The sequence below is a fragment of the Malaclemys terrapin genome, chromosome 2 (assembly GCF_027887155.1).
Source record: "Malaclemys terrapin pileata isolate rMalTer1 chromosome 2, rMalTer1.hap1, whole genome shotgun sequence".
Lineage (NCBI taxonomy): Eukaryota > Metazoa > Chordata > Testudines > Emydidae > Malaclemys > Malaclemys terrapin.
The window spans coordinates 28,792,439-28,816,378 of NC_071506.1; the positions used below are offsets into that span (position 1 = coordinate 28,792,439).

The 23,940-nt window shown below is 39.5% G+C and overlaps 1 protein-coding gene across 4 annotated transcripts in view; it reads left to right on the forward strand.

Annotated features, from left to right (window-relative positions):
• Positions 1-23,940, forward strand: part of CSMD3 (CUB and Sushi multiple domains 3) — a 1,152,075-nt gene that overhangs the window by 349,084 nt on the left and 779,051 nt on the right. The gene's annotated exons all lie outside the window — the stretch shown is intronic.

Sequence of the window (23,940 nt, forward strand, 5' to 3'; positions counted from 1 at the left end):
GCCTTCACTAGCAGGACCAAGTACTGTTTTTTCCCCAGATCCCCAAGGACTGGGCTCACAACCCTGGGTTTAGCAGGCCAATGCTCAAACCAGTGAGCTATCCCTCCCCCCATTAGCTTCAGTGACTTTTATATTAGTATATATAAAAGTAGAACAATTCTCCGTACCCTAAACAGCAGATCTCCTTAATCGTGCACTACAGTTTCAATATTTAGTATTAGACCAAGTTCTTGTATGAGACTTGCTAGGAACTCAAAAATACTGAAACCAATAAATGTCATGGTGTTTACAGTGTACTAATCTATGTTTTTTTATATACTAATTAGAACAACAAAGTTTGTTGAATTTTGACTTTCACTAAAACATGAATAAAGTTATTCTTAAAATACTTTCTAGTATAAACAATGCAAACAATTCAATATTGAATTATGCACTCAAGTATAAAAATTTTCTGTGGAATTTCCTGAATTGACTCAGTTTCCTGAAGGAGTATTTGAATAGCATACACTATGCCATCATATCATATTTCTTTCACGATGACAGCACTTTAGGGTTCCATTCTGTGTAATAGAGCCTATCACTGACTTTCATTAAGATTTAACCCTGGTCTACACTACAAACTATGTCAGAATAACTACATCGCTCCAGTGGTGTAGAAAATCCACCTCCTCAGAGATGCAGTTATACTAACTGAACTCTTAGTGTAAACAGCACTATGCAATAGGAGGGCTGCTCTGTTGACATAGCTAGCACCTCCTGGGGAGGTGGAGTACTTAAACCAATGGGAAAAGCTATCTGTAAGTAGCGTCTTTATTAAGCACAACAGCAGTGCAGTTGCACCGGTGCGTCACTATAAGTATAGACAAGCCCTTAGTTTCCTAAGTGTGAAGATCACTTTTGAAAATGAGACTCTTGACTCTTATGTTACTCAGTTGCATTTGAAATTTTTACCCTTATCCTGTCTTTCTCCCTTTGTTGTAACAGCAGTGACGTTTCTGTAGCCCTAGAGCTGTTGTAACTGCCATGATTTAGCATGATAAGAGAGAGGAATCTAAATCTGCGAGAACCATCCAGGTTTTACAGGGTTGCAAAAAGCTAATATGCATATGTCTCTGTCATAACTATAAAGGGAAGGGTAACAGCTGTCCTGTGTACAGTACTATAAAATCCCTCCTGGCCAGAGACTCCAAAATCCTTTTACCTGTAAAGGGTTAAGAAGCTCAGGTAACCTGGCTGACACCTGACCCAAAGGACCAATAAGGGGACAAGATACTTTCAAATCTTGGGGGGGGGGGTGAGGGAGGCTGTTGTTTGTGCTCTTTGTTTGGGAGTTCGTTTGCTCTTGGGACTGAGAGGGACCAGACATCAATCCAGGTTCTCCACATCTTTCTAAACAAGTCTCTCCTATTTCAAACTTGTAAGTAAACAGCCAGGCAAGGTGTGTTAGTTTTACTTTGTTTTCTCAACTTGTAAACGTACCTTTTACTAGAGTGTTTATCTCTGTTTGCTGTACTTTGAACCTGAGGCTAGAGGGGGGTCCTCTGAGCTCTTTAAGTTTGATTACCCTGTAAAGTTATTTTCCGTACTGATTTTACAGAGATGATTTTTACCTTTTTTCTTTAATTAAAAGCCTTCTTTTTAAGAACCTGATTGATTTTTCCTTGTTTTTAGATCCAAGCGAATTGGATCTATATTCACCCGGAGTTGGTGGGAGGAAGGAGGGGGATGGTTAATTTCTCCTTGGTTTAAGATCCAATGGGTTTGGATCTGTATTCACCAGGGAATTGGTGAAGAGTTTCTCAAGGCTTCCCAGGGAAGGGAATTAGCTTTGGGAATGGTGGCAGCGGACCAAATCTAAGCTGGTAGTTAAGCTTAGAAGTTTTCATGCAGGCCCCCACATTTGTACCCTAAAGTTCAGAGAGGGGAAGCAGCCCTGACAGTCTCAATTCTCAGAAGCTTCTTGTGCCCAGAGAGTGGTTAATGCATTCCATTGGGTCCAGTTCAAAATCAGTTGGTTTGTTGCACAACTAATTTATGCTCTATGAGGGGCTACCCTGCTCTGTTAATCAATCGTAAATATATATGTTTATACACACACACACACCATTTTCAAACAACATTGGTTAGCATTTCCATAATATCCTAATAGCTCAGTTCAAATACAGGTTAATATGATAGAACTTAATTTTGCAAAACATTTTTCATGGAAATTGTATTTTGGAAATTATTTGAAGTTGAACATTATAGTCAGGGAAAAGCTACAGCAGAGCAAAGATAATCAGAGGGCTATAGGTAAATGCAAAGAGATCTGCAGCTGGAATGGAGAGGCAGAGAATTGAACAATGCTAAATGAGAGGAGAAGGAAATGTAGAAAATGACTGGCTATACGAGATAGGCTTCAGCAAGTTAATGGATGGACATTTTTTAAAACAAGGTGATACAAACAGTATAAAAATAGCACAGTGCTTATTGCTGTTCACTAATGGAGACCTCAATGTCCAGTGATTATGGCACAAGTCTGGAAATCAAGTGTTTCTAGCTTTGCTGTAGATTTGTACCTGTCAAGAGCAAGTCACTTCACGTCTCTTTGCCTCAGTTTCCTCTCTTAAATGGTAATGATAATATTTAGCAACATGTGCAAAGCACTTTGAATTTGGATTGAAAGTTCTATAAAAATATTTTTATTTAATAAATATTTTCTCATTTTATCTTTGAAAAGGACATTGCAAGTAAATATAAGATATTTAAAATTTAAGATCTTTTAAATCGCTAGTATGATAAATTCAGTGGGAACAGAGGGAGGCCAGACCTATAACTTATTTAGGTAGGAGAGAATGGTGTAGCGGTGGTCCCATAAATTATAGTAGAGGCAAATACAAATGAAAAAAAATAAGTATGTGAAAATAACTGAGAGGAGCACTACTATGACTAATCCTCATGGATTTTTTGAGAGTGATAAATCAAACATAAGTTATACAGTGCAGGTAACCTTTTCTGACAGAATCCAACCACTTTCAACTTGTAAGTCAATCATTTTCAGAGATAGAGAATGAAGAAAATAGAAGGAATTAATTTCTGGGCTTGTCCACACTTAAAAATGCTGCAGCAGTGAAGCTGCACCACTGCAGCTATTCCACGGTAGTGCTTCAGTGTAGGTGCTGCCTATGCCAATAGGAGAGCTACTCCCATCAGTGTAAGTGATCCAGCTCCTTGAGAGGCGGTAGCTTCTTCCATCAACCTAGTGCTGGTCTATACCAGGTGTTAGGTCAGTAGCTGCGTCTCTCACTAGCATGAATTTTTCACACCCCTAAGAGAGACTAGCCATACCAAAGTACATTTCTAGAGTAGACCAGGCATTGTTTGAATATGCAGATTTATCTCAAATTTAGCTCAACCTACTTAAATCTTTCTCTCTCCCTTTCCAGTGGTGATTTTCAAAGCTGAAGCTTCTGTGTTTCATCTTTAGAAGGATAAAATAAGATGGCTGATTACAGCCAGACAAGATCCAGAGATAAGGCAATATTTTTGAGCATGAAGAAAAAATTGTTGCAGATATGGTGGTGTGTGTTTGTACTTGGACTGCTGCATCCAAATATGAGTAATGAGAATGGAATATATGTTCAGGGAAACTTGCAGATTCTATAAGGATTTTTCTAATTAGACACATGGGGTACATAATTTTGGTATTGAGTGGAAGGAATTGGACTTGTATATTAAATGCCTTTATCTGCAGCAGGAGTTGCATGTCAATTTCCCCTTTTGATGCTCTGAAAATATAATTAAAGTAACACTGTCAACTTCAATATCACATTCCTGTATGAATTTTATTTTTAACTATTATAGTTACATGAAATGCCAAGGATTAATCTAACTGAAAGAAGTTAGTACTATATAGAAGAATATATATAATATATACACGTGTGTATAGATATATAAAATATATTGTTTACTATGAGTTACTGGCAGTACTTTGCATAGTTGGTTCCACTGTTGTTTAAATGTCAGTTACACTTTCATGCACCAAAAGTTTGGTTGCATTGCTCTTGAATTCATACAACAGCCCTTGCTGGAAAGACCCTGGTAAGCCAAAACAGGAGACCAGGATCCCTCCACCCACTACCCTCACACAGATGTACACACATACTCTTTTAAAAATGAATTTCAGTTCTTTCTTTCTATCTATCTAATCTCAGGTCATAGACTTATAGACTTTAAGGTCAAAAGGGACCATTATGATCATCTAGTCTGACCTCCTGCACAACGCAGGCCACAAAATCTCACGCACCCTCTCCTGTAATAAACCCCTAATCTATGTCTGAGCTATTGATGTCTTCAAATCATGGCTTAAAGACTTCAAGGTGCAGAGAATCCGCCAGCAAGTGACCCGTGCCCCACACTGCAAAGGAAGGTGAAAAACCCCCAATCTGCTCTGTAGGAAAATTCCTTCCCGACCCCAAATATGGCGATCAACTAAACCCTGAGCATGTGAGCAAAACTCACCAGCCAGACACCCAGGAAAGAATTCTCTGTAGTAGTTCAGATTCCACCCCATCTAACATCCCATCACAGGCCATTGGGCATATTTACCGCTGATAGTCAAAGATCAATTAATTGCCAAAATTAGGCTATCCCATTATACCATCCCCTCCATAAACTTATCAAGCTTAGTCTTGAAGCCAGATAGGTCTTTTGCCCCCACTGCTCCCCTTGGAAGGCTGTTCCAGAACTTTACTCCTCTGATGGTTAGAAACCTTCGTCTAATTTCAAGTCTAAACTTCCTGATAGCAAGTTTATATCCATTTGTTCTTGTGTCCACATTGATACTGAGTTTAAATAATTCCTCTCCCTCCCTGGTATTTATCCGTCTGATATATTTATAGAGAGCAATCATATCTCCCCTCAGCCTTCTTTTGGTTAGGCTAAACTAGCCAAGCTCTTTGAGTCTCCTTTCAGAAGACAGGTTTTCCATTCCTCGTATCATCCTAGTAGCCCTTCTCTGTACCTGTTCAAGTTTGAATTCATCCTTCTTAAACATGGGAGATGAGAACTGCACACAGATATACTGAACGTCACTGTGTATGAGGTATTTACATGACATTTAGGAAGAACTTTGAAATCATAATTGTTCATAACATCTACATGGGAACTGACTGCTTATGATCACAGTCCTCAAGATGCCATTATTTATATAAATCTTGTATTTATTACCCCATAATTTAGGCTTTGGAATGCCCCTAAAATAACCTGCCTCTCACCTCCTTAATCTGGGGTATGGACTCTGGAGTAGTCAAGGAAACACATGAAGGACACCGATTTAATCTTCCGATTGACACAAGCAAGTATATTTTCCAAAACAAAGTATTTTTTTATTAACGTAACTAATAATCCCTACTACAATGTAATCTAAAATCGTAAATACCCTGTTTCCCCGAAAATAAGACATCCTCCGAAAATAAGGCCTACTTACAGTTTTGCCTCTCGTTGTAATATAAGGCATCCCCCCGATAATAAGACCTCCCCGATAATAAGGCATCCACCGATAATAAGGCATTTTTCATTTCTGAAAAATAAGACATCCCCTGAAAATAAGACCTAGCGCATCTTTGGGAGCAAAAATTAATATAAGACACTGTCTTATTTTCGGGGAAACAGGGTAAGACATAAATCCCTTATTGCAAGTTAACGAGCATTTAAACTGCAATAGCATACAGTTTAAATGTTCCTAAGCAAGGAGTTTTGCTACAAATGGCCAGTTTGCAACAAAGTGCTGACAGCAATTCTTAACTTATATTTTAAGTTTTCCATAAGAAAATGACAATTAACAGCCATCCAGTCATACACTCACGCACACTAATATTATTCTATACTAAACTTATGCTAAACTACAGTTAAAAAACAAGCTTACTATCCATTCATTCTATTGCATTGTTACAAATGTTGTTGCTGCTTGCTGCTGAAATGGCTTTTCTTGGCAGTATTCTTCTCAGAATTCTAAACTGTCTTTCCAGCAGCTCCTCTGTCCTCGTGTTCAGCCCTCTGATCATCTGCAGTTAGGTCTCACAGCAGCTTCTTTCCAGCAGCTCTTCTTGCTGGCACTTGACTGACTTCTTTGCCTGCTCTCTGATCTCTCTATCCACTGTGCTAACTGCCTGCCTTTTATACGGTGAGCTTCTTACTGTACATTCTCAATATTGGCCATTACATTATTCTTGGACTTGGCACATGCTCAGTAACAGCCTTCAAGCATTCCCTCATCCTTCACCAACATTGGTTCTTGGGCATGCCTGGACATGTCCAGACATGCTCAGACTTGTTCAATACTAATAGCATTGTGCATGCTCACTGTTGTTGTTTACCTCAGAGTTATGATTACCTCACTCAATCCCATTGCCCATGTTCCAGATCTGAACTATTTTGTGTCCATACCTCATTTTACTCTATCCTACTGGGCATGCACAGCCCAGGAATTGTCCAGCTCTGGTCATGTGACCTACATTGTCTAATGGTAAGTGACCTGAAGCTTTCAGTTGGTGAAGTGACTCTTGCTTATTCAAGAGGGAAGCTAGGGACAGAAAATGGAGGTTAAGAATACATAATGGAGTCAGGGGAACTTCTTCAGTATCATATTCATCACTTGTATAATTCTCTACCTGACATCCTAGAAATACTTATGACTATAAGATAGCTAACTTTCCTCTCCCTTCTTATTCTATTTTCTACTTTAAGTTAAATAAATAATCAGAAAATCTTTGATATGCTAACATTCAGAGTATTACATTATACTCTGTATTTCTGAAGTTCTGAAATAATTCTTACTGTTTGCACAGTAATGCTTTTCATCTTCTAAGCACTTTACTAACTTTCACTTATCAATGACTTCTTAATTCTCAGTCATACCTTTACTCAATCCATTCTGAGCTTTCTCAGTAGACAATTTTTATATTCCCATAATTTTATTTCAAAACTGAATTGTTCCCTGCATTGCAACGACATTACAAGGCTTACGTATAGTTCCATTTTGACATTTTTAAAACAAAGCTTTTTTTTTTTGTTCTTCAGACACCAGAAAGCATTTTTTAAAAGTCTTAATGTGAACTATTTCTATCTCTGTGGCTGAATAATTGAAAAATCAATTAATGGATTTGTATAGGACTTTTCAATTTATTTCAATTTACCCCCCAAATGGTGGCTTATTTCAAAATTCGTTAAGCATTAAAAGTAGGTGTTATTTATAATAGAGGTTTTGTCAGATCCTTAATTTATAATGTTAAATAGTTATTTTGCCATTATAACTAAAAAAAAAAAAGTAAATTACTAGAAACCATCACTAAAGTCTAACATAACTTTTCTGTCAATCATAATGTCACAATTTAAAGTCAGAGGGCTAGAATCAGGGCTGCATCTAATTTAAACAAAGGCAATTTCTTGGCTCCCAATAGGCTTTAGTCCTAGCTCTGATGTTTTGTAAGATACTGAATCTCAAGGACCAGATTGTCCACTGCCTTGTGCCTTCTGCAGTCATTTACAAAGTGAGTACAAAGCTGGCATAAAATGCTATCAGATATGAATTGTAGAGTGTCCAGTAGCTTTCCACTTCTTTTGTGCAAGTCTAACTGAGTTTACATAATGCAAGACAGTGGAGAAGCAGGCCTTATACAAGTGACAGATATACCACAGACTAATAACCAGCATGTTTTAGCAGTCATTCCACATATGCATGTCATATAATTTACAAGAGGTAAGGTAAAGAATACAGGAGGAATGACGTGAAAGGACATTGAAATGTACCAGTGTTTTAGTTTCAGTGTGCTCTGACTCAGGTATAACATACATTTAATGGGTTACACCTTACATTGTCATCAGGGTGAAGGAAATATATATATATTTGAAATTTCAGGGTTTTTCTTCAGTCACTCCAATCCATTATATATACTCTGCACATATATTTCTAAGTAGAGTAATTAAAATCTAGGTGATTTAAGTCATTGATTTAAATAATGTCTGTTTAAAACAGCCATAAAACTTCTATAGACAAAAATCAAAATATTGACAATTAAGGCCCTGATCCTGAAAACACTTATGCAGGTGTGTTGTTAGCTCAAATGAATAGTCCCATTGACTTCAATGGTTCTATTAAGGTCATCCATTTGCATAAGTGTTTCCAGCATCAGGAGCTAAAATTATATGTTTCTTAAAATCATTATACCTTCAAAACAAAAGTGCTTCAGTGTTAACAATGAAATATTCAGCTTTTCAGTGTATGAACAAAGGCATTGTGAAATTGTTTACGTACACATGGCAAAATTTTCAAAAATAAGAGCCTAAAATTGTGCTCCTAAAATCGTAAGTGGGCACTAAAAATGGTATTTTCAAAAGTACTTAAGTGACATAGAAACACAGACCACATTGACTGCAAACAGGAAACCCTGATAGAGGAACACAGTCTGGTAGGAGAATGTCAGCCTCCTTGACCTGTGAAAGTTCAATATGCCAGAAGGTGGTGATGTGATGATTCTAGAGGTGTCCAAGGACTGTGAGTCACCTTTTTAACCCCGTGTCTCCAGTGAGAGGAAGATTTGCTTGTGCTTAACTGGATGTCAGCTTCCTGACACTACCAGTCGGGTTAGACACTACCCAGTGTGTTAGCTCCCAGATACTACCCAAACAATTTCCTCAGGGCTTTCCCTGCCCTTCCTTTGCTTTTCAGGTTAATAATAGGTGCCAGTCCCCAAGCCCACTTGAAGCATTCCCCTGTAGTATCTAGCTCCATCACAGGACACTCACAGAAATTACTGGGTAAGCTGTACCTCAGAGGAACAGTGCATACACCAGCTTGTGTGGTTCAAAAATGTACAACAAACGTAACTTACCTTTAACAGGCTAAAAACCTTTATGAGACCTAAAGCAATCTCTCAGTGTTTCCAACCAACATATCCAGGATTCCCCTTTCATGAATGCAAAAAGCACTGTCCTTTTTGCTTCCTCAATGAAGGATAAAGGGGTGTCCATTTGCCTTCTTCTTATATACTAAAAGTTCATTGTTTTGTCCCCGGAGTCAAGATGAGACACCCCCCCCACACACACACACTCCATGGTTCATTCCCTCAATGTTGCCTTCACATCCTCATGTTGACTCCGTATACAAAAGGGGGCTTCCATTGTGTTGGCTTACAATGCTTAATCTACATGGCCGAGAGATAGAGATGATTCAGCATTCTTTGTCTGACCCAAAACCTGTTCGTCAATTCTGCCTTGGACACAGATTTTAAAAACACATTTTCAGTACATATATACAACTTCTTAAATAGCATCTGTACATACATCTCACAATGATTATGAGAATCAGTATGATATATGCTTTGATTAGTTTCCTCACTTGACCCTTTTTGGATAAACACTACAAAAGCAATGTGCTGGGTATAGTCAGTTTATCAACCTTGTCAGGTGTTACTGTTACAGAACAGTAAACCCTTTGCCAGTTGACACTTAGGGATTCTTAGGGTCACAGGTGTTGCACAAGCTATCTGGTTTTCATTTTTGAGCCTGAATTTGTAGTGGTTTCACATTAAGAATGTTAATGAGGCCATGGATGCTTCTTTCTCAGAGTAGCTGAGAATAGTTAGTGTGAAAATCTTAGTAGAAGAAACTTGTATGTAAAATCTGTAATTATATTAAGATTTAGGAAACAAAGTAAAGCAAGAGATAGAAAACTGACATTTTAGCAGTTTAATAGAGCAGGCTGGAAAACAGCAATTCTATTTTGCAAAAAATGTTGAGATTTCAAAATTTGGTTTTGTTCCAATGCAGAACAGAAATGAGCCTTTTTTGGAAAATTTTCATGAAAAAATGAGAGAGCACCTGTTACCCAGGGTCCTTTCAATCCAAAGCTCTTGGTAACTTTACTCTGTGCGAGGAGGTGTCAGGAAATAAATCAGGGGAGACACGGCCGTCCCACCGATAAATGGGTGGCACAAACAGGACAACACAAGAGTGCTTTCAATTAAAGCTAAACTTTACTAGTCTCAAGCACTTACACACATCCCCAACAGGTTAGTAAAACACCCCCAACCCTTGATAATTACCAAATCTGGGTGTGGCTCTCGAGTAGCACAGTGGCAGCCCGTCTGCCGGTGGGGAACACAAGATGCATCCAGAGGGAGAGTCCCCAAACGAGTCCTGCCTATCTCAAGCTTTCCCCCCTTATTTATACATTAGTAATACAATGACATGTCCCTTAAAGAAAACTTTAAGTAAGCAGTTTCAAGCAAGAGGTTCCTTCTGATTATTGATTAACCAGGTGTGGTTTTTTTCCAGAGTCTGCAGCTCTGAGACCCCAATAGACATTCCTGCTCTTTTAAAATGCATGTATCAGCAACTTCAACACAATTCTTATCAGGAAGTACGCAGGGTCAAGCTGCCCCTTCCATGGCACCCCAAAACCCCCTCCCCTCCTGCCTTGGTCAAGCTGAGTTTGCTGACTGGCCAATTTACAGCTTGCTGACTAGGTTGCTTTTTAGCAATAAGCCACAATGGTTTTAGGCACTTTACTGGTTTGACAAAGTCTCCCCGTACACACCCAGAGTAGGTAGTAGTCCAGTAGTGGACATTCACCCACTCTGGTGGAGAAACTTGAACCTGAATGCCCTAACACTTGATTATAGAGGCAGTCTTGTTCTTGTATTGTCTCCTGTTGAAGCTGTTTACTTTGCAGAAATAATTATTTATTCTTTGACCAGAGAGAGAGAGAGACTTGCTTGGAATGTAGAGCACCCAGGAATTTAAATTCCTGGTCTGCCTTGTTTAGAGCAGCAACATGAACTTGGTTCTCCAACATCCCCTAATCCCCAGGCTTTTTTCTGTGTCTGTGTGTGTGTCTGTCTGTCTGCCTCCCTCCCTCCAAACTGGACCTGAGACACCTTCCTGAAGAAAATTTCAGTGAAACTGACACATTTCTGCAAAACATTTCAGTTTCAATGAGACATCTTTTGCTGTAAAAATGTTTTGTCAAAATTTGTAACCAGCTCCACAATTTAACACTATAAAATGGGGAAAAAATTAAGAACTGGCATCACATAATTAAAAATCTGATTTTTTTTAAAATCATGATTTATATTCTGTTTAAAGGATTTTTATGTCCTGTGAAATATTTCTTCTTAGGAAGTATACAAACAAAAAGCAAGGTAACAAGTAAATATCTTTAAAGTGATTTCACCCCTTGACTGTAATCACATAAGAGCTCTCTGAATTTATCTTCAACTAATGCAACTTCTTAGTGGATTGGATAGTTTAGATACTAAAAGCAGATGTATGGTCAGCCCAGGATTACAGAGGTGGCTAGGAATGACACAACGAACAGTAAAGTACCTAAAGTATTTTGCTCTTCAGAGTATGTTTAAATAGATTAATTTACAGATCGCATATTTTGGATTTAATCTGAACTATTCATTGCAGATCTTACTTAAATAAAATCTCTTCAACAGAGATCAACTCATCCTGAGATTGATCTCCATTAGTCACATGTTGGTAACATGAAAATGCTGTCTGAGCCCTGTGAAGTTAGGGAGAACACATGCTGAATAATAATACAGCTTCTGCAAATTAAAGAATCATGATGCAAGCCTCCTTTACTGTGCCTGAGATGAACTCATTCTAGCTTTAGTGAGCATGATTTTCAAGTTATTAGAAGAGGAAGTTTATTCTTTAATGTTGTTTTCTTATTTAAAAGGTGGCAGTCTTTTTGTTTCTGATCCATTGCTCCTGAACTACATTGGCAAGCTTATAAATCAGCTCACCAACCATACATAATTTATTTCAGTAGGTAACTGACTGTGCAGCATAGAATACAAATATGTTTTGAACAGTGTTTCTGTGCACTGCATACTTGACCAGGTTTTAAACTTACACAATGCATGCAGCTTTCTTTATTCTCTGTCTCCCTAATTTGCTCTCTGAGTAGCTATAACACAAATATACAAATTGTACAATCATGGACATTGTATATCAAACATCAACTACATTTATAATCCTAAAAAAATCAGATGCTTTAAAAATAATTACTTTTTAAAAAGGTGGTATTTTATAGAGAATTATCCATGCAGTTGAGCCATCTGAAGGTAACTGAAAACATCTGCTAGAAAGAAATTTTAGTTGATACCATATATTGAATTCACATGTTGACAGTAAAGTTCAGACAGTAATGAATTTTGCAAGAAATTATATTGTTTTGCTGTCTCTCTGGCATCATATGACAGTGTCCTTGCTCTGAAATAATGTGACACAAATTGACACACCTTGCATAGCAAAATGTTACTTCCTTTTCTATCAAAAAATCAGTGGAAACCCCAAGTTGTCCTTCAATAAGCATTCTTCCAGCTAGCTTGTCTTACATTATGCTATGAGTTGTCATGTGGGGCCATTGATCCAATCTCCACACCCAAAGACAGACACTCATTAAGAAGACAGTACGTTTTACTTCCTCTCCTAGTCATGCAGGGATACCATAATGAGGTTCCTTTTGTTGTTGCGAAGAAGATACATAAGAAGTAGGTTCATGCCCAAATGCACTGTCTGCAGAACATGCAGTCTTAAGGTGCGGGCCAATAATTCCTGCAAAGCTGCAGTTTGTTAAGCAGTCAGTTTTAGCTGTGTTGCTGTGTGAATCCCTAAAAGGCTACAGAGGCAAAAGAGCTGTTTCTTGAGACAGGGCAGAAGCCCGAGAGGGTTGTTTGTGTAAATGTTTAGAGACACTATGTGGGCTAGCCACTAGGGGGACATCCTGAAAGGAGGTACAAGTCTGTAAACGGGATATTAAGACAATATTGCACAGTGTCCTGGGTCTATGTAATTTGTACTGCTTGCATGCCATTTATTGCCAGCCTTGCTTCAGAATTCAGCAGTCATGTACATTTTATAAATAAATACATTTCACTAAGAAAATGCCTAATTCTATGCCATTGATTTCTGCTCCAACCAGAAGAGTGACACGAAAGCCTTCCCTAAACCTACTACCACTCAGCAGAAAGGCAATAAAATCATTAAAATTCCTGAATTTCTGAAAGAAGGAATTATGTACATATATGCTGTCGACTCTACCCTTTTTACATTTATGCCACACACACAGGGTAGTGACCATATCCTGTACTTTGAATTGTCAAACATCTGTGTTTGCTAATCTGGTTGTGTTGTTCACTATGGTTTTGGCAGATTTAGGTAGTGTTTTATCCCTTTTTATGCCCACATTGTGTTTTTTACATAATTATTTTATGTCCATTATATGCCTTGTTTTATGTAGCCATTCCAGAACAAGCTTCTCAGACATTTCTTTATGAGACTCAACAAAGGCAAGCATAGTAGATTAACATCATTTGAGAAACAAAACAAAACGATAGTATAGATGAAACCACAGGATCTAAATAGTTTGGCCAATATGTGCCCACAGAATAAGAAATACCATATATACCTAATATCTGCTCTAAATCACATGTATATTTGTTTTACGATTTGCAGATTTAACTACATTTAATTCCTTCCCCTGTAGTTTTAAAGCCAGGGCCAGTTCCATTCAGGTTATTCCCTATTCTTTTTGGATTCTGCGGCAAACACTGCAATTGTACAGGATTTTTACTGATCAAAGGTAGCTTCTAAATTAACATAATACAGCACCTTAACTAGGACTTTTTAAAATCACAGAAGCTAAATACCCCAACAATTCCATCTGACTGCACAGTATATATTGCACACTTTGAAGTTAAGGATTATATCACATTTTGGTATGCTTTTTGGTGAAATGGAAGGCATGCAACTTGCCATTTTTTAATAACTGACTGCAAATGACTTAGCACTTAGTTCTATCTGAGAGAGCATGCAATCCAATTTTAAAGTGTTCAGGGTTGGCCTCAATCTCCTCCCTTCAAAGTCAATGGTAAAATATCCATTGTCTTTAGTGGCGGTCAAGTTAGGCCAATGTTCACTGCTTTTAAAAAATCCAATCTTAAATCAAAAGTGGGAGAAAAAATTATCAGTACTCAAAATTTACAGAGGGGGAACTGAAGCATAGAGAGATTAAGGCCCAGAGTTATCTAGACATGAACACCCACTGATTACAGTGTCTCCCTGGAAATATGTGGCAGTGCTGAATTTGGGAGCAAGTGAACTAGTACAACGTAAGGACATTATTTCAATCCATATTTTTGGTTTTAAAAATGTTAATTAAATTACAGAATATCTAGTATATGTAGCGCTGTATACGAAGTGGTGAAATGAATTAGTTTAAGGGAAGAGATGTTAATTTGTTCTTACGTTTAGGAAAATATTCTATGGTACAAGCTATAGTTTGCTAGAAGAAGTGCTTGGCACGGAACTAGGATGGACTGCCAATGCATTATGATAATGGTGAACAGCTTTATAATTTGCTGAGAATATAAATTGACATGCGAAAAGGGTAAACTATGTGAACAGAATAAGCAATCATTTTCTGCCAGTAGCCATTGCAAATCCTGTCAATTTGTAAAACTACTTAGAGGGAATAATCCCATAGAAATCATAAACTGCAGAGATCAGATGTTGGGAAGGATGAATTTACTTAGAACTCTGCTGACATCAGCATGTGCTTAATTATAGTGATTTTAACCATAACCCAGAACTGTCAGGAATAAAAGTGAATAATAGACTTGATGGACAGCCTTAAATAGATATTAGCTCTTTAAACATGAAACTATATGGTGCCGTCATCTAAGGGGCTTGAAATTAGTGTTTTCTTTTATTCTTACATTATACATTTGGAATGCAATTTTCATGTTTTTGGGATTATTAATCTTTTAAATAACACATGGAGATAATTTCTAATACATTTCACTACTAATCAAGTTGGGCATTAGAAATTCTAGTAGCCTATGTTAATCTTTGATTCAAGTGCCCAACCAGGCAGTTTGATTCATTCTCAGATATCAGTCTTACAGTGGTTTTTGCTTATAAATCTGTATTTAAGGTTATGTCAGAATTTTTATAAAGTGCCACGAGTGTAAGGTTTTATATTTCACCAGTAGCAAATTAAATTGGTACAAAATTGCTCTATGGGCTGTGAATTCCGGTGACACTTTGTTTCTACAGAATTGAAATGAGATTATTTCTATTTAATTTGAATATGGCCAGTCCATAGTATGGATTGAGCAATGCTGGGGATTTAAACAAAAACAATATTTGGTTCTTGGGCACCCCCTTCAACATTAATTACAGTATTATACAGATAATTAATTGTACTTAAACTCATGTAATCTCTATTTACCAGAGTGAAAAGAATATTGTAACAAATTTGTAATCACGTAGGTCACTTCATGATGGTTACCAAGGTGTCCATCATGATCAACTTTATGGTGACAGTGTGTGGGGGGGTAGGATTCAGCTCCTCTGGCTCCAAAAACACAGATAAGCTTAGAAAGAGGCTTCGGGATGCCCTATGACAGAGTGGCGAGCAGTTCTGACTGTAACCAGTAGAGGTCAGAGTACATACGCATGCTATAAGGCTCCTTATAACATTCAACATATAATATCTACCTGGCTGGAAAACAGTATTTTCTTTTCATTAGAAATTCTGGATTGTCAATTTTTCATTTCATTCTTCAGTGGAATGAAATATCAGCACTGTGGAATTTCCAATAAAACAGAACAGTCCGTTTCAGTGCTAGCCAGGCATCTGGGTACCTTGGGAGCTGGCCAACAGGCAAGTCAGGCAGACAGCAAGCTGAGCAGTTGGACAGCCAGGTAGCTGAGAAGCCAGGCAACTGGGCGGGCAGCCAGCCAGCCAGCCAGCCAAGCAGCCCACTTGCTAGCTGGGGGTCTGGGCAGCTGGGCAGCCAGCAGGCCAAGCTGCCAGACAACCAGCCTACCTAGTTTCCAGAAAAAATTCTGATAGAATCAATACTTTCCCTCAGAATACAGTATTTTGAATAATTTGAATCAACATTTCCTGAGGGAAAACATCCACTGAAAATGTTTGACCAGCTCTAACATGTACATATTCTAATAATGATATTTATATAAAAAGGGGAAAACCAATCTACTGGGAGTTGGTAGCATTTCAGAGTCACTTTCTACATGTGGGACAGTATCTTATAAGAACATAAGAATAGCCATACTGGGTCAGACCAAAAGTCCATCTTGCCCAGTATCTTGTCTTCCGACAGCAACTAATACCAGGTGCCCCAGAGGGAGTGAACAGAATGAGCAATGGCCAAGTGGTCCATCCTCTGCTGCCCACTCCCAGTCTCTGGCAAATGAATGCTAGGGACACCAACCCTGCCCATCCTGGCAAATAGCCATTGATGGACCTATCTTCCATGAATGTATCTAGTTCTTTTTTGAACCCTGTTATAGTCTTGGCCTTCATAACCTCCTATGGCAAAGAGTGCAACAGGTTGATTGTGCATTGTGTGAAGAAATATTTCCTTTTGTTTGTTTTAAACCTGCTGCCTATTAATTTCATTTGGTGACCCCTAGCTCTTATGTCATGAGAAGGAGTAAATAACACTCCCTTATTTACTTTCTCCACACCAGTCATGATTGTATAGACCTCAATCATACCCCCCTTGTTGTCGCTTTTCCAAGATGCAAGTCCCAATCTTATTAATCTCTCCTCATGCCCCTAATAATTTTTGTTGCCCCTTTCTGTACCTTTTCCAGTTCCAATATTTTTTTTTGAGATGGGGTGATCACATCTGCACACAGAATTCAAGATGTGGGTGTACCAGGGATTTATATAGTGGTGATATGATATTTTCTGTCTTATTATCTATCCCTTTCTTAATGATTCCCAACATTCTGTTTGCTTTTTTGACTGCCGCTGCATATTGAGTGGATGTTTTCAGAGAACTATCCACAATGACTCCAAGATCTCTTTCTTGAGTGGTAACAGCTAATTTAGACCCCATCATTTCATATGTGTAGTTGGGATAATGTTTTCAATGTGCATTACTTTACATTTATCAACAATGCATTTCATCTGCTATTTTGTTGCCCAGTCACCCAGTTTTGTGATCCCTTTGTAACTCTTCACAGTCTGCTTTGGACTTAATTATCTTGAGTAGTTTTGTATCGTCTGCAAATTGTGCCATCTCACTGTTTACCCCCTTTTCCAGATCATTTATTAATATGTTCAATATGTTCAATATCTTCCTTAGTAGACTGGGATTAATTGTCATTTGTTTAAGGAAAGTTAGCAAGATAATTGGTGCCTTGAACCACTGGAAAATAAATTTAGATTTTGATACATGAACTAATGTCTTTAAGGGGAAATGTGTAGCAAAAAACAGGAAGGATGGTATAGTGGTTCAGACTCTAGTCTGGGACTTGAGAGACTGGGATTCAATTTCCTCCTCTGCTACAGACTTCAAGCATGATCTTGGTTAAGTCATTTATTCTCTCTGTGCTTCAGTTCCCCATCTGTAAAATGGTGACAGTAGTCCTTCCCTCCCTCATTTGGGTGTTGTGAGCATAAATGTGTTAAAGATTGTGAAGTGCTCAGGTACTACTGGAATGGGAGCCATATAAGTATATGCGATACATAGTAAAAAACCTTCAGACTCAGCAGTACTAGCTTAGGCAATAGAAAGAGGGACTAATACCCCAAATTGCTATAACAAAAGCAAAACCATGCTTATCATAAGCAAAGAAGAAGGTCATGTGATTGTTTTGTATATGTTTAAAAATTGAAGTTTTTGCAATTCTAAGAAATTTTTAAGCAAAAACATGCGGAGGCACCATGGAGATAGTCAAATTGTGCGAGCTAGAAAGAGAACAAGAACTTTGTTCTAAAAGCCCGTGTCAGCTGCAGGTGGTGAGTAAATAGGATTGGAAGGTGTCACTTTCTGTTACTTAGTTATTAACGTTTTGCTAAAGATAGACAGTAGTGTTGACTCTATGTGTTACTTTTTTAAATGAACATTAAACAAGTGGATGACAGATTATTCTATATTTATTTAACACACATCTTAAGTCAAAGCTATAGTCCGAAAAGAAACATTATTTCCTAAGTCGATCGTGTTTGGTTCTTGGCTGCCCAGGGGTATGCTCTCCAACTGAAACTTGTAAGATCAGATAAGGGGCCACCATTCTGTGTAGCAAACTTTTAACAGGAGACATCTCCAGGAGGTTTTAAAGCACCTGTTGAAGCATTTTCACACTATGTCTGATGGAGAGAGAGGTCACAAAAGGAGCTTCAAATAGGTGTGGAAAATATCCTAAAAATTAAAGGAACATTTTCCATTGTTGGATAGTTTGTTTGGGGAAAGTTTTTAAAATAACGGTTTAAAAGCCTCCATCACAAAATAATAAATTCTTAGCCTTTTGGCTAAGATCCACTTTAGTTTAACAATTTTATAGTTTAATAGTTTTCCAGTTTAATAATTTTTTTAAATCCAGTCGGAAGCTGGAACAGGGCAAGGTCTTTGAGGTGACATGCAAATGGGACGTCAGTAACCACTTCCTCCCCAGTGGCAGCCTCACCTGATTTGCCACCTAGAGAAACAGCCACAGGTCTTGGCTCAGTTGTGTCCCGCAGAATGGAGCCATCCATCAAGGGACTCGGGCAAGCAATGAAGAAAGTGCGGTTATGCCAATGAGGTATTACCCCACATCTTGTGTAGCTGCAAGCTCTATTCCAGAGCCTGGCAGCTGCACCACAACGCCATCTAAGACCGCCTAATCAAGGCCAACATCATTACTAACGAGGAACAGAAGGGACCCTCATGGTGGATGTCACAGTAACTCTTGAGAACAGTACCCTGGCCTTCCACGACACCCCCCCACCCCGGGTCGATGCCTTGATAGGTAGGGGTTACAAGGTTAAAATACATGTGCTGATCGTCAGTGCCCTGGGTGCATGGGATTCCAGTAACAAGCAAGTGTTACGGGAATGCAGAATCGGTCAGCGCTTTGCCCAGCTGATGTGGTGGTTCATGCTGTCAGACACCATCAGGTGGTCAAGGGACATTTATTTAGAACATATCAATGGATATCAGCAGTATAAGGAAAAATGAGCTAGAGTGCCAATGAGAACCAAAGACAGTTATTAGTTATTAACAAAGTAGCTGAAATACTTCTCTAATGGATCATATTTATTGAGGGACAACTTACCTTAAATTTTTAATTAATGAGGGATAATTTACACTCATAGCTATATTTATTTTCCACAAGGTACTCCTAGTATAACTATCCATGAGTGATATATCTGAGTATTTGGATACTAATATTTAAACTGTATTGTTAAATTTATAAACTCTAATTTAGGATATTGCAGTTTATGTACTATATGCATTTTATGATTTCTTTAAAGCAAATTGATTAGTTTTGGATAATTTAAGCATTATACTCAGATGAATAGAAATGTTTTCATTAATCTGTGCTTTAGATAATTTTAACATAAGCTTTAATAAAATCAGTTCCAAATGCCCTAAAGCCATGAGGGAGATTCTTGAAGGACCATCTCCATACTTTACCATCTTTGGCAAGACACTACCAGTACTCTGCAAGGATGGCTTTAATTGGGACAATCAGATTTGTATATGGCATCCTAGCTATTTAAAATATTTACTGATGCTGAGCTCCCCTGAGGGGATTGATGGCGATTTTACTCCTGAGGAACTTTAGTGAAAACCAAGAACAAAGAATCCCCAAGCAATGATGGCATCCACTATGACTTGTTGAAAAATCGGGAGCTGGGATGTTTTGTGCTTGTGACCATAGGCACCGACTCCATAGGTGCTCCAGGGCTGGAGCATCCACAGAGAAAAATTAGCAGGTGCTCAGCACACACCGGCAGCCAAGCTTCCCCAATCTCCTGCACTCCTGCCCGCTGGTGGCTCCCGCTGATCAACTCCTCCCCCTCCCTCCAGTGCCTCCTCGGGGGGGGGAGGGAGTGGGGATGGGGAGGGGTTGGAAAGAGATGGGGTGGGGGTGGAGCGGAGGTGGGAAGAGGCGGGCAGGGTGGGGGCTTACGGGAAAGGATGGAGTGGAGGTGGGATTTGTGATTGAGCATCCACAGGGAAAATTAGAAACCGGCACCTGTGCTTGTGACCACTTTCAACAAGTACAAACAGTTCGGCTGTATTCCTAGCACATGGAAGACAGTAATGACTATACTAATTTCCAAGAAAGGGGAACCTGGCGATCCTAGCAACTGGAGCCCATCTCCTTGTGTTCTGTCATTTATAAACTCTATGCCACATGTATTTTGGCCCAGATCACACAATGGGCATTGAAGGAAAGGTCTGTCAGTTCACAGCAGAAAAGTTTTATGTCTAATGAAGGCTGCTACGAGCACATCTTCATTCTTCAAACTGTCCTCCATACTGTAAGAACAAATAGGCAGCAGTGTACAACGGGATGGCTCAACCTGCCAAATACCTTTGGCTCGATGCCCTACCAACTTATCATTTCTACCCTTGGAGAGTTCAGGTTGCCGACTAAGTTCCTTCAGCTGATCCAAGAGCTGTATGATAACTGTGACACTACCAGCTGTTCGGTGGAAGGTGAGACCCCAGCAGTGACTATCTGCTCTGGTGTGAAGCAAGGATTCCCCCTGAGCCCCATCATCTTTAATCTGGTGATGGAGCTGCTTATTAGGATAGTCACACAGGGTTTAGACAGATTCAGCCTCTGTGATAACAAAAAGAACATTCTGGCATATGGCGATGACTTTGTGCTCATCACCGATGACCCCAACAGATGCTTGCTCCAACATATGCTTAATTCCACCACTGACGGCTGGATGGAACTCTGCTTTAATGTGGCAAAGTCTGCATCCCTTCATGTTGACAGCCAGAAATGACAGTAGGCTTTGCCAGCAGTCTTCTCAATCCAAGGAGAGCCTATGACTCACTTTGATGATGGAGAGATACCAGCATCTTGGTATGCCTTTAGGTTTTTGTGTGAGTCAGACCCCAAAGGATACCATTGTGAGTATTGTGCAAGATGCAGTTTGGCTGAACTCATCACTGTTGGCACTGTAGTAGAAAATCAATGTCCTTAACACCTTCCTGATCCTCTTTATTTAATTTGTCCAAGGGGGACTGGCAGTCACCAAAGATGTATCACCTGGCTGGTCAAAGAGTGGATGCATCTTCCACAGACGGCCAGCAACAAGGTGATGCACATTTCCCACAGGCAAGGTGATGCTGGCATTCCCCTTAGGGGTGACCTCTGTCACTCACACTTTCTACCTTCTGACCTGCCTGGACTTAGTGGTAAGGAGCTTTGCAATCAGGGGTCATTAGGAAAAGAATTGCCAGGATCCCAACTAGCCATGACATTGCTTCTACTTGAGCGGGTTGTTGGAGGGAGAGTTCAGACAAGAAGGAGGAGACTTTGCCTCACTGTGGACCCGTGCCTGGAACATCCCTTGGCACCTTAAGAAATGCACTGACTTCCAGTGGCCATCGTGTGAGGAGCAACAGGAACTGAGAGTCCTGGTCCTTCAAGCATCACATGAATGGCCATTGTCATCCCACAAGCAAGGACAAAGCTTAAGGCTGTCCTGAAGAAAGCTGTCTGAGCAAAGTATATCAGAGACCTGAAGAGGAAACCAGATCAAGGCAAGGTCTTTGAAGTTACCTTGAAATGGGATGCCAGCAGCCACTTCCTTTCACAAGGTGACTTCACTCACTTTGTGGATTGTCATTTCATCCACAGGGCACACCTCAACTGTGTCCTAATAGATCAGTCTGACACAGCAACTGCGACAAGCAATGCTGGACCTGTGGATATGAAAATGAGACCCTGCCCCATGTCATGTTCTGCTGTAAGCCCCATTCCAGAGCATGACAACTTTTCATAGAATCATAGAATATCAGGGTTGGAAGGGACCTCAGGAGGTCATCTAGTCCAATCCCCTGCTCAAAGCAGGACCAATTCCCAACTAAATCATCCCAACCAGGGCTTTGTCAAGCGGGGACTTAAAAAACCTCTAAGGATGGAGATTCCACCACCTCCTTAGGTAATCCATTCCAGTGATTCCTAGTGAAATAGTTTTTCCTAATATCCAACCTAGACCTCCCCCACTGCAACTTGAGACCATTGCTTCTTGTTCTGTCATCTGCCATCACTGAGAACAGCCTAGCTCCATCCTCTTTGGAATCCTTCTTCAGGTAGTTGAAGGCTGCTATCAAATCCCCCCTCACTCATCTCTTCTGCAGACTAAATAAGCCTAGTTCCCTCAGCCTCTCATCGTAAGTCATGTGCCGCAGCCCCCTAATAATTTTCTTTGCCCTCCGCTGGACTCTTTCCAATTTGTTCATATCCTTTCTGTAGTGGGAGGCCCAAAACTGGATTCAATACTCCAGGTGTGGCCTCACCAGTGCCGCATATAGGGGAAGAATCAGCTCCCTTGATCTGCTGGCAACACTCCTACTAATGCAGCCCAATATGCTGTTAGCCTTCTTGGCAACAAGAGCACAATGCTGACTCATATCCAGCTTCTCGTCCACTGTAATCCCCAGGTCCTTTTCTGCAGAACTGCTGCTTAGCCAATCGGTCCCCAGTCTGTAACAGTGCATGGGATTCTTCCTTCCTAAGTGCAGGACTCTGCACGTGTCCTCGTTGAACCTCGTCAGATTTCTTTTGGCCCACTCCTCCAATTTGTCTAGGTCACTCTGGACCCTATCCTACCCTCCAATGTGTGTACCTCTCCCCTCCACCCCTCACAGTTTAGTGTCATCCGAGAGACACTATTTTGCCACAACACCATGCAGAATGGATTCATTAAAACAATTCTGGCATCATTGGGAACAGTTATTGTCAACTCATCTATTCTGGACTCCAACTGCCACCTAAGACCAAATGTCATGATCACTGACAAGGAACAAAAGCTGATCATCATAGCTGATGTGATGATCCCCTTCGAGAACCAGATCACTGCCTTCGCTGAGGCACGAGAATGGAAACTGGAAAAATATGCCCCCTTGGCTGACACCATGAGGAAATGGGAATACTCCACTACTGTTCATGAGTTGATTGTCGAAGCAATGGGCACCCCAAGAACAAGACTATGTTCTGGGACTGTAGGTTGCCCAGATGCTATGCCAAGCTAATGTGGTGGTTGACGGTTTCCGATGCCATACATTGGTCGAGGGACATATATATTGAACACATTACTGGACGCTGCCAATATGAAGATAATATGATCCAGAACACTAACTGTGGAGTGACAAGACTGAAAGATTCTTTGAACTGACTTAACTAACTAGCGTATTTTTCTATGTTATATTCTTACCACTAACCCTTGTCTGTATTTTTTACTCTGGGCAATTATCGACTCATAAAATTTTTCTTTTTTCTTTTCTTCTTTTGCAGCATATTATCATTTCTGATTAACATGAATGTTCAAGGCCAAGCTATTTATAATTTGTATTCAACAATTTATGTTTCTATAATTTTTAAAGTTTTAATCATTTCCGATTCTGTCTCTCTCTCTCCACTTATATTAATATTTTTATTTCCCAAGTACTTTTTACAAGGGGCAAATTTGGCACAATATTACTTTCACTTGTACCCATGTATGCCACCCAATTTTCTCCCTTCTGTTTGTATTGGAGTGGAGGATAGGTTTTATATTATGTTTAGATGCTGCTGTAAAGTGGATTGAATGCTTTGGGAGGTGATTGCTTTATAAACAGTATTTTTTTCTTATTCTTCTTAATTCTTCTAGTGGGGAATCGTGTCCTGCACTAGCGGGGGCTGGACTCCATAATAGGACCTTCCATACTTTATTGATGTTTTTCTACTTATATTTCCATCCGTGTAGACAGCCAGGGTAGTTTATTTTATTTATCTTGTGCTCATCATCATGGTATCTAGATGCATTAAAGAAATTAAAGTAAACTTTTGCCAAGAACTGACACAAATCAGATCCAGTTCTGCAATTTCTTGTGGAAAAGTACCCACTGGCCATGG